The sequence below is a fragment of the Liolophura sinensis genome, chromosome 1 (genome assembly GCF_032854445.1).
Source record: "Liolophura sinensis isolate JHLJ2023 chromosome 1, CUHK_Ljap_v2, whole genome shotgun sequence".
Taxonomy (NCBI): domain Eukaryota; kingdom Metazoa; phylum Mollusca; class Polyplacophora; order Chitonida; family Chitonidae; genus Liolophura; species Liolophura sinensis.
In genome coordinates, this window is record NC_088295.1 from 94,332,946 (window position 1) to 94,346,233 (window position 13,288).

Below are 13,288 nucleotides of genomic sequence, written 5' to 3' on the forward strand. Positions count from 1 at the left end.
CTGCACAGAGTGGTAGGCTGAATAACTTACCTGCACAGAGTGGTGGCCTGAATCCCTCACTTGCACAGAGTGGTGGGCTGAATCTTTCAGCTGTACAGGGTGGTGGGCTGAATCCCTTACCTGCACAGAGTGGTGGGCTGTCCCTCACCTGCACAGAGTGGTGGGCCGAATCTCTCACCTGTCCAAAGTGGTGGGCTAAATCACTCATCTGCGCTGTGTGGTGGGCTGAATCCCTCACCTGTACAGTTGTGGGCTGAGTCCCTCACCTGCACTGAGTGGTGGGCTGAATCCCTCACCTGCACAGAGTGGTGGGCTGAATCACTCACCTGCACTGAGTGGTGGGCTAAATCCCTCACCTGTACAGAGTGGTGGGCTGAATCACTCACCTGTACAGAGTGGTGGGCTGAATCACTCACCTGTACAGAGTGGTGGGCTGAATCACTCACCTGAATTGTGTAGTGGCCTGAATCCCTCACCTGTACAGAGTGGTGGGCTGAATCCCTCACCTGTACAGAATGGTGGGCTGAATCTCTGACCTGCACAGAGTGGTGGGCTGAATCACTCACCTGTACAGAGTGGTGGGCTGAATCACTCACCTGAACAGAGTGGTGGGCTGAATCACTCACCTGTACAGAGTGGTGGGCTGAATCCCTCACCTGTACAGAGTGGTGGCCTGAATCCCTCACTTGCACAGAGTGGTGGGCTGAATCTTTCAGCTGTACAGGGTGGTGGGCTGAATCCCTTACCTGCACAGAGTGGTGGGCTGAATCACTCACCTGCACAGAGTGGTGGGCTGAATCGCTCACCTGTACAGAATGGTGGCCTGAATCCCTCACTTGCACAGAGTGGTGGGCTGAATCACTCACCTGTACAGAGTGGTGGGCTGAATCCCTCACCTGTACAGAGTGGTGGGCTGAATCCCTCACCTGCACAGAGTGGTGGCCTGAATCCCTCACTTGCACAGAGTGGTGGCCTGAATCCCTCACGTGCACAGAGTGGTGGGCTGAATCACTCACCTGCACTGAGTGGTGGGCCAAATCTCTCACCTGTCCAAAGTGGTGGGCTAAATCACTCATCTGCACTGTATGGCGGGCTGAATCCCTCACCTGTACAGTTGTGGGCTGAGTCCCTCACCTGCACAGAGTGGTGGGCTGAATCTCTCACCTGCACTATGTGGTGGCCTGAATCACTCACCTTCACAGAGTGGTGGGCTGAATCCCTCACCTGCACAGAGTGGTGGGCTGAATCACTCACCTTCACAGAGTGGTGGGCTGAATCCCTCACGTGCACAGAGTGGTGGGCTGAGTCCCTCACCTGCACAGAGTGGTGGGCTGAATCTCTCACCTGCACTATGTGGTGGCCTGAATCACTCACCTTCACAGAGTGGTGGGCTGAATCACTCATCTGCACTATGTGGTGGGCCGAATCTCTCACCTTCACAGAGTGGTGGGCTGAATCCCTCACCTGCACTATGTGGTGGCCTGAATCACTCACCTTCACAGAGTGGTGGGCCAAATCACTCATCTGCACTGTGTGGTGGGCCGAATCTCTCACCTGCACTATGTGGTGGCCTGAATCACTCACCTTCACAGAGTGGTGGGCTGAATCTCTCACCTGCACTATGTGGTGGCCTGAATCACTCACCTTCACAGAGTGGTGGGCCAAATCACTCATCTGCACTGTGTGGTGGGCCGAATCTCTCACCTGTCCAAAGTGGTGGGCTAAATCACTCATCTGCACTATGTGGTGGGCCAAATCTCTCACTTGTCCAAAGTGGTGGGCTAAATCACTCATCTGCACTGTGTGGTGGGCCGAATTTCTCACCTGTCCAAAGTGGTGGGCTAAATCACTCATCTGCACAGAGTGGTGGGCTGAATCCCTCACCTGTACAGTTGTGGGCTGAGTCCCTCACCTGCACTGTGTAGTGGCCTTAATCACTCACCTGTACAGAGTGGTGGGCTGAATCGCTCACCTGCACAGAGTGGTGGGCTGAATCCCTCACCTGCACTGTGTAGTGGGCTGAATCCCTCACTTGCACAGAGTGGTGGGCTGAGTCCCTCACCTGCACTGAGTGGTGGGCTGAATCCCTCACCTGCACAGAGTGGTGGGCTGAATCACTCACCTGCACTGAGTGGTGGGCTAAATCCCTCACTTGCACAGAGTGGTGGGCTGAATCACTCACCTGTACAGAGTGGTGGGCTGAATCACTCACCTGTACAGAGTGGTGGGCTGAATCACTCACCTGCATTGTGTAGTGGCCTGAATCCCTCACCTGTACAGAGTGGTGGGCTGAATCCCTCACCTGCACTGAGTGGTGGGCTGAATCACTCACCTGTACAGAGTGGTGGGCTGAATCACTCACCTGTACAGAGTGGTGGGTTGAATCACTCACCTGAACAGAGTGGTGGCCTGAATCCCTCACTTGCACAGAGTGGTGGCCTGAATCCCTCACGTGCACAGAGTGGTAGGCTGAGTCTCTCATCTGCACAGAGTGGTAGGCTGAATTCCTCACCTGTACAGAGTGGTGGGCTGAATCGCTCACCTGCACTGTGTGGTGGGCTGAATCACTCACCTGTACAGAGTGGTGGGCTGAATCACTCACCTGAACAGAGTGGTGGGCTGAATCCCTCACCTGCACAGAGTGGTGGGCTGAGTCTCTCACCTGCACAGAGTGGTGGGCTGAGTCCCTCACCTGCACAGAGTGGTGGCCTGAATCCCTCACGTGCACAGAGTGGTGGCCTGAATCCCTCACGTGCACAGAGTGGTAGGCTGAGTCTCTCATCTGCACAGAGTGGTAGGCTGAATTCCTCACCTGTACAGAGTGGTGGGCTGAATCGCTCACCTGCACAGAGTGGTGGGTTGAATGCCTCACCTGCACTGTGTAGTGGGCTGAATCCCTCACTTGCACAGTGGTGGGCTGAATGTTTCACCTGTACAGAGTGGTGGGCTGAATCGCTCACCTGCACAGAGTGGTGGGTTGAATCCCTCACCTGCACTGTGTAGTGGGCTGAGTCCCTCACTTGCACAGAGTGGTAGGCTGAATTCCTCACCTGTACAGAGTGGTGGGCTGAATCGCTCACTTGCACAGAGTGGTAGGCTGAATTCCTCACTTGCACAGAGTGGTGGGCTGAATCCCTCACCTGTACAGAGTGGTGGGCTGAATCACTCACCTGTACAGAGTGGTGGGCTGAATCACTCACCTGTACAGAGTGGTGGGCTGAATCCCTCACCTGTACAGAGTGGTGGGCTGAATCACTCACCTGTACAGAGTGGTGGGCTGAATCTCTCACCTGCACAGAGTGGTGGCCTGAATCCCTCACTTGCACAGAGTGGTGGGCTGAATCTTTCACCTGTACAGAGTGGTGGGCTGAATCTCTCACCTGCACAGAGTGGTAGGCTGAGTCCCTCACTTGCACAGAGTGGTGGACTGAGTCCCTCACCTGCACAGAGTGGTGGGCTGAATCCCTCACCTGTACAGAATGGTGGGCTGAATCTCTGACCTGCACAGAGTGGTGGGCTGAATCTTTCACCTGTACAGAGTGGTGGGCTGAATCACTCACCTGTACAGAGTGGTGGGCTGAATCCTTCAGAACACTGGCATGTCCCTGGTCGCACACATGTTCCTCCATTCTGACACTTCCCTGGGGGCTGAGACTGGTCACACAGAGCTACAATTAGAGTACAACTCCTACATAAGACACATTTCCCTAAGGATTTATCACACATAGTGCTACAAGTACATGTATAAACACACAGGCTTTAGTAAATCACAACTCCTACATAAATAAACACTAATAATCTTAGTTTTACAGTTAGTTTGTGTGAACAAATCTACACGTTTTCTCAATTCTTCATCTGAAGCCCAAAGCCTGATAAAACATTTTTCCGAGGTGTAGTGAATTACCTTTCTCTAAGCTTTCTCCCGGCAGACGGCCATAGCCTGGCTTTTGACCAATGCAAAAGAAGAAGCCAATGCCATTACGACAGCCCAGATCACACACTTGTCCTGCAGCCGTAGCACACTCATCAGTATCTGTAATTAACACATACATCTGTACTTCACAAGCTTGTCAGTTACTTGCCTAAGGGAGGTAGGTTTAATACTATGTACACTGTGGTTTCTTTCACCTGTAAAACTATAACTCCTGTTACTTGTGTAAGTGCATGAAAATGAAAGATTATTGAATATCGTGTTAAACTATTTCATATTGTGTGAAATAATTATATAAAGCAAGAAAGATATGTTTCTGATCACAAGAGTGAAGGTATGGTCAATGATCAGGTTATTTAAAGATGTAAGATTAGGTCCTCTGGTTCCGGAGAGGCATCTGTGCCCCAAAGGGTTAGTGCGCCACCATGGCGCAATGATCCAGGAGTCTATCACCAGTGCGGTCACAGTGAGTTTCAGTCTAGCTCTTGCTGGCTTTTACATTGGCCGTACGTGGAAAGGTCTGCCGGCAACCTGCAGATGGTGGTGAGTTTCCCCGGGGCTCTGCCCGTTTTCCTGCCACCATAATGCTGGTCGCCGTCGTATAATTCAAATATTCTTGAGCATTGCGTAAAACACCAATGAAATAAATATATAAATCAAATCCTCGAGCAGTCAATGCAGATTTTTCATCCCCAGAATCTGTGCTATATTAAAGTACATGTATGCACAAAAAGTGGGACCTCAAACAGCAAAAACATTATAGTTACACACCTTCTTACAAAATTCCCTCAGACAACTGTTATTCTCTCTCTTACAAAATCCCCTCAAACAACTGTTATTCACTCGCTTACAAAATCCCCTCAGACAACTGTTATTCACTCGCTTACAAAATCCCCTCAGACAACTGTTATTCACCCTTTTACAAAATCACATCAGACATCTGTTTTTCACCCTCATACAAAATCACCACAGACAACTGTTATTCACCCTTTTACAAAATTCGACAATTAATATTCATTCTCTTACAAAATCACCTCCAAACAATTCTTATTCACTCTTTCACAAAATCACCTGTGACAATTGTTATTACAATTGTCATACAAAATCACCTCAAAAAAACTGTTATTCTTCCTCTTACAAAATCCACTCCACCAATTGCTGTTCACTCTCTTACAAAATCACCTCAAACAATTGTTCTTCATCTTCTCACAAAAACACCACCGACAAATGTTATTCACCCTTCTACAAAATCACCTCCAACAAACTTGTTATTCATCCTCTTAAAAAATCACCTCAGCAATTGTTATTCAATCTCTTAGGAAATCACCTCCTACAAACGCTATTCATCCTCTTGCAAAATCCCCTCAGAAAGCTGTTATTCACCTTTTAGAAATTCACCACCAACAATTGTTATTCGCCTCTTGGCAAAATGACCTCAGACAACTATTATCATCCTTTTTACAAAATAACCTTGACAAATGTTATTCACCTGTTATAAAATCACCTCCAACAAATGTTATTCACCTCTAATAAAATCACTGCCAACAACTGTTATTCATCCTCTTACAAAAACACCTCCGACAATTGCTCTTCACCCTTTCACAACATCACATCCGACAATTGCTCTTCACCCTTTCACAAAATGATCTGCGACAAATGTTCTACATCCTAGAAAATTCCCTCAGGCACCTGTTTTTCACCCTCTTACCACAATGCCATTTGCCAACTGGCTAATTACCTATAAACCTGATGACAACCTCACCTGCACAGTCTGGTTCCTGGAATCCCTCAGGACAGACACACACACCAGGGGCTTCACACGTACCCTCGTTCTGACAGCTGCCTGGCTTGTGACCATCACACACAGCTACAAAAAATGAAAGATCAGAACGAAATCTTAGCAGACCTGAAGATACACAATGGCTGTACATGTACAAGGTCAGAATGCAATCTCAGTAGACCTGGAGTTACACAATGAATGTACATGTACAAAATCTAGATAAAATCAAAGTAGACCTGGAAAGTCACAATGGATGTACATGTACAAGATCAGGATAAAATCTCTGTAGATCTGGAGGTACACAATGGCTGTACATGTACAAGATCAGGATGAAACCTCATCAGACCTGGTGATAAACTATAGACGTACATGTACAAGATCAGGAAAAATTCTCATCAGATCTGAAGATACACAATGGCTGTTCATGTACAAGATCAAGATAAAATCTCTGTAGCCATGGAGATACACAATGGATGTGCATGTACAAAATCAGGATGAAATCTCAGTAGACCTGGAGATACGCAATGGATGTACATGTACAAGGTGGAGATGAAATCTCAGTAGACCTGGAGATACACAATGGCTTGTACATGTACAAGGTGAAGATGAAATCTCAGTAGAACCTGGAGATACACAATGGATGTACATGTACAAAATCAGGATGAAATCTCAGTAGACCTGGAGATACGCAATGGATGTACATGTACAAGGTGAAGATGAAATCTCAGTAGACCTGGAGATACACAATGGCTGTACATGTACAAGGTGGAGATGAAATCTCAGTAGACCTGGAGATACACAATGGCTGTACATGTACAAGGTGAAGATGAAATCTCAGTAAACCTGAAGATACACAATGGCTGTACATGTACAAGATCAAGATAAAGTCAAAATAGGCCTGAAGATACACAATGGCTGTACATCTACTAGATCAAGATAAAATCTCTGTAGCCCTAGAGATACACAATGGCTGTACATGTACAAGATAAGAATAAAATCTCAGTAGACCTTGAGATACACAATGGATGACCATGTACAAGATCAGGATAAAATCTCAGTAGATCTGGAGATACACGATGGCAGTATATGTCCAAGATCAAAAAGAAATCTCAGTAGACCTGGAGATACACAATAGCTGTAAATGTACAAGGTCAGAATGAAATCTCGGTAGACCTGGAGTTACACAATGGCTGTACATGTCCAAGATCAAAATGAAATCTCTTTAGACCTGGAGATACACAATGGCTGTACATGTACAAGAACAAAATGAAATCTCTTTTAGACATGGAGATACACAATGGCTGTACATGTACAAGGTCTGAATGAAATCTCTTTTAGACCTGGAGATACACAATGGATGTACATGAACAATATCAAGATAAAATTAAAGTAGACCTCTACATTCACAATGGATGTACATGTACAAGATCGGATTAAAATCTCTGTAGACCTGGAGATAAACAATAGCTGTACATGTACAAGATCAGGATAAAATCTCATCAGATCTGGAGATACACAATGGATGTACATGTACAAGATCAGGATGAAATCTCATCAAATCTGGAGACACCCAATAAATATACATGTACAAGATCAAGATAAAATCTTATCGAATCTGAAGATACACAATGGCTGTACATGTACAATGTCAGGATGAAATCTCTGCAGCCCTGGAGATACACAATGGCTGTACATGTACAATGTCAGGATGAAATCTCTGCAGCCCTGGAGATACACAATGGCTGTACATGTACAAGATCAAAATGAAATCTCAATAGACTTGGAGAAACACAATGGCTGTACATGTACAAGATCAGGATTAAATCTCAGTAGCCCTGGATATACACAATGGATGAACATGTACTAGATGAAGATAAAATCTCTGTACACCTGGAGATACACGATTCATATTTATACACACTTAATTCTATTATTGGCTAAAATATCACACTGGTGAAAGAGAATTGAGCAGAACGGCAAACCCCAAAAGTTGACTGGGCTTACATATGACGTAAGCTTTAAGATACATGTGGCAAAGATCTGTTCGTTACAGAGATATATTTAATAATAGCATGCAATGTGTTATGATGGAAAAGAGCACAAATCCAACCTATCTGCAGACTTCATACGTGTAGTTGGGAGAGGTGGGAATTACAACAGGCAATCTGTCATGGTGGAAGAAAGCACAAATCCAACCTATCTGCAGACTTCATACGTGTAGTTGGGAGAGGTGGGAATTACAACAGGCAATCTGTCATGGTGGAAGAAAGCACAAATCCAACCTATCCACGGACGTCATACATGTAGTTGGTGGAGGGGAGAGGTACAACAGACAATATGTCATGGTGGAAGAAAGCACAAATCCAACCTATCCACAGACGTCATACATGTAGTTGGGGATGTACAACAGACAGTGTGTCATGGTGGAAGAAAGCACAAATCAAACTTATCTGTATACTTCATAAATGTAGTTGGAGGAGGTACAACAGGCAATGTGTCATGATGGAAGAAAGCATAAATCCAACTTGTCTGCAGGCCTCATACATGTAGTTGGGGGAGGTACAACAGGCAATGTGTCATGATGGAAGAAAGCACAAATCCAACTTGTCTGCAGAACTCATACATGTAGTTGGGGGAGGTACAACAGACCATGTGTCATGGTGAAAGAAAGCACAAATCCAACTTATCTGCAGACTTCATACCTGTAGCTGGGGAATGTACAACAGACAGTATGTCAAGGTGGAAGCACAAATCAAACTTATCTGCAGACCTCATACACGTAGTTGTGGGATGTACCACAGGCAATGTGTCATGGTGGAAGAAATCACAAATCCATCCTTTCTGTAGATTTCATACATGTAGTTGGGGTATGTACAACAGACAGTGTGTCATGGTGGAAGAAAGCACAAATCCAACTTATCTGCAGACCTCATACATGTAGTTGGGAGGAGGGGGCCGGGGTACAACAGACAATGTGTCATGGTGGAAGAAAGCACAAATCCAACTTATCTGCAGACTTCATACATGCAGTTGGGGGAGGTACAACCGACAGTGTGTCAAGGTGGAAGCACAAATCAAACTTATCTGCAGACCTCATACACGTAGTTGTGGGATGTACCACAGACAATGTGTCATGGTGGAAGAAATCACAAATCCATCCTTTCTGTAGACCTCATACATGTAGTTGGGGGATGAACAACAGACAGTGTGTCATGGTGGAAGAAAGCACAAATCCAACTTATCTGCAGACCTCATACATGTAGTTGGGAGGAGGGGGGGGGCGGGTACAACAGACAATGTATCAGGGTGGAAGAAAGCACAAATCCAACTTATCTGCAGACCTCATACATGTAGTTGGGGGGGGGGGGGGTAGGGAGGGAGGGGAACAGACAATGTGTTATGGTGGAAGAAAGCACAAATCCACCCTATCTGCAGACCTTATACATGTAGTTTGGGGGGGGGGGGGCAGACAATGTGTCAAGGTGGAAGAGAACACAAATCCAACCTATCTGCAGACCTCATACATGTAGTTGGAGGAGGTGGGGGGGATAGACAATGTGTCATGGTGGAAGAAAGCACAAGTCCAACCTATCTGCTGTATTTTTGGTAGGTACAACAGGCCATGTGGATGAATTGTAAAAACAATGCATCTCTCCTACCAGTCAAAGCCATCAGAATAATAAGTACATATAAAGGGTACACCTATGTCAACGACAACAACTGAGCAACAGCAGCTATATATTTCTGTTGTTGTTAGATGTTCGCAAGAACCGAAAAAGAAGCCATGTACCAGGTTTAAATTCACATCGATCGAACATTTTGAATAGCTGTTCAAGTCGAAAAAAACCCTCCATAATTTCGTGAAAGAAATTAACAAAAACCCCTGAAAATCGAAGTTAATGTGTTAATTACTTGTCATGGTAAAGCCAGGTACCGCGTTTCAAAAACATGTGCCTTTTTGAAAATGTAAAGTGATTCTGGAAGGACAGATAAATGAGGTGTGAACCGTCATCTTGGGTGCCAGAAGGAGAGGATAAATGAGGTGTGAACCGTCATCTTGGGTGCCAGAAGGAGAGGATAAATGAGGTGTGAACCGTCATCTTGGGTGCCAGAAGGAGAGGATAAATGAGGTGTGAACCGTCATCTTGGGTGCCAGAAGGAGAGGATAAATGCTAGCTAATCAAATAATGATTCTTGCCAAGCAGATAAATGAGGTGTAAACTATCACCTTGGGTGCCAGCAGGAGATGTGTAAACTGTCACTGTGTGTGCCAGTAGGAGAGGTGTAAACTATCACCTTGGGTGCCAGTTGGAGAGTGTTAACTGTCACATTGGGTGCCATCAGGAGAGGTGTAAACTGTCACATTGGGCGCCATCAGGAGAGGTGTAAAATGTCACACTGGGTGCCAGTAGGAGAGGATAAATGCCAGCTAATCAAATAATAATCCTGACAGACAGATAAATGAGATGTAAACTGGCACCTTGGGTGCCAGTAGGAGAGGATAAATGAGGTCTCACGTTGGGTGCCAGCAGTAGAGATAAAGACTAGCTAATCAAATAATTCCACCACTAACAAAACAATAAATCCATATACAAAGGAGACATACAGCGTTACCTGTGTCATTCCAATGAATCATGTGCTAAGTGCTTTATGTAATAAAACCAACCACATCTCTTGCCAGATAAGAGAAGGAGGTGTAGGCTTACGTTGACAGGTGTGTTGTGTGACATCCCAGCTGTAGCCCCTCTCACAGCTACACCTGTACTGACCAATCAGGTTAACACACTTTCCTGTACACTGATCATTCGCCACGCACTCATCCACATCTACAACAAGAACAACACACCTGCAGCAATTTCAACTGGACTGGGCATGGAGCAATGTCAACTGGACTGGGCATGGAGCAATGTCAACTGGACTGGGCATGGAGCAATGTCAACTGGACTGGGCATGCAGCATTGAAAAATAAGTTACAGAAAAACCTCAAAGGATAAACTCAGCTAAAAACAAAACCAATGACAATCATTTGAATGACTTTCAAATTTAAATTCCAATCAATACATTACGAATAACATATTATTATTATTAAATATTTTCAGGATACTACATGTAAATAAGGAAGTTTGCCTGTAACTTGTCTGAAGCTTCCTTAATCCATAAACTTTTCAATTAAAAAATAGGTATTTTATTTTACACGCTGCTACAAATGTGCAATACCTGTACAGGCAAGCGTTTATTGAGATACAGCGTGTATGAAATACTGAATGTATATTCTGTTCATACAGTCTACACTGTTACCATTCCTTACCCACACACTCCCCTCCTCGGTCCTCAAAGCCCTCAGGGCAGTCACATGTGTTAGGAGCGTAGCAGAACCCCCCATTAGAGCAGGCACCTGGCATCTGACCCTGGCAGAGGGCTACCCACAGAAAGAACACAATAGTTAAACATAATCAGTCCAGTCTGCTTAAACTTCCAACGAGATGTGGAAACTGTGGAAACTGACTTACAAGAAATGTTGAAGTGATTATATTTTATTTTTTGCAACAGAACAAACGACAAGAAGACATTCATAGAACACTGGTAGCTCTCCTAATACGTTAAAATATTGACATCTAAACCAAAATAAAGCAGAATGACATTGTCATACACGTCAGATATTATTCTCGAATAATATTATTTGTGTGAAATTATTTGTGTGAAATACAGAGCTTTGAGTATAACGATAATGAAATGTGTCTTCAGCTTGACCACGTAGCTGAAGGCATGAAAAGCATTATTACACTGTGTACCTGAATCGGGGTATCTCTGAACACAAAATTAATGATCAGACTGTCATTATTGGATGTAGGATGTGGATGTTTAGATGACATTAAAGTTATACACAGTTTCAGGGAAATTAGTACAACACTTAAGCAAAAGTTGCATGGACAAAATCTGTGTACATGAATATTCATTACTGCACCAAGTACCTGTAGTAGTTATGAAAATAATTACCTGACTGTAATTAAAGGTATGCATAAACACGTTTAGATGACAGGGAATATGTATTCTAAGTTTTATGGAAATAGGTTACGTGCTTTAGGAAGCGTTGCATGGAAAAGCGCAATTAGCCAAAGTCAATGTGGGTAATTATGAAAATAATTAGCCTATTGCTATCAAGCTTAAAGGGGAAGAGCACATTTATACAACATATAACTATTAAAATGAAAGAGATATACAAACCGCGTGTAATTCTATTTATTTTTTGTGTGTGAGAAAGAAATACCGTCTTAAACATCATCATTTTCTACAAAATCCGCCGCTTCGAGGCACATTGAAAGTCTGGCCATGTTTTACGCTTGTCCAATGAAAGCCTCCTTTCCTCCTCATGAATATTTATTATGACGTCCTACCATATGATCTCCAGTCTCAGTTAGATACACCCTTAATCGTAATAATGGCGGATTTTAAGATCTGTGACAGCAAACTCTCCCAAAAGGGAGTGTTTGGGATGTAACAGAGGGTTACATCATACCTACATGCGTGATGGTAGGATGCCGAACTGTGTCTGGAATGTCATGCCGTGAAAAGCTACGGGGGAAAGTTAAGCACAATAACGTCTGTAATCTATTAAAATGGCAGCCAGAAATAGACTCTTAAGCCTTCCATGTTTAACCATTAAATACTCAAATAACAAGCACTGCTGGCAGAAAAATGAGATATTTTATTTAACCTTATTAAACTATGTATAACTCCTTTATTTAAGGTAAAGGTTGTATTTATGTGTTCTTTTCTTTTACGCATGCACAATTTCAAATGATAGGCAAGATATAATTTAAGTTCATCAACATCAGCGACGTAGTATGGGGGGAGATGCAAGGACAAAATCGAAGTTACAGACCGGGGGATTCCAGTATACCCCCCTTCCCCTTCCCCCAACATCATTGTGAGGGGGATACAGAAATTTAAAAAAAACATAATTTCTAAAAGCGTTACTTTCAATTCATGTATGAGTGCCCGATGTACAGGTTTCTTTAAAAAAACTTAACCTTCTATCCAAGTATGTACATTTATACATCATTCCTTAGATTAGAGACCGTACCTGGGAAGGTCAGCCAGCAACATCCGGATGGTCGTGGGTTTCTCCCCGGTCTCTGTCCGGCCTCCTCCCACAATGATACTGGCCGCCACCATATAAGTGAAATATTCTTGAGTATGACGTAAAACACCAATCATATAAATAAATTAAAAAACAATTATATTAGAGAGCGGAAAAAGCTTAACCATCACTCCATGTATAACAGCCCAATGCATTGGAGCTAATTCAAAAAAGCTTAACCTTCGATCCATGTATGAGAGCCCATTATATAGCAGCCAAACTAAGAAGCTTAACCTTCCACCTAAGTATGTACATTCACACAATACCTTAGATTAGGGAGCTAACAAGAAGCTTAACCTTCAATCCATGATAGTCCATTATATAGCAGCTAAACTAAGAAGCCTAACCTTCCACCCAAGTATGTACATTCACACAATACCTTAGATTAGGGAGCTAACAAGAAGCTTAACCTTCAATCTATGATAGCCCATTATAT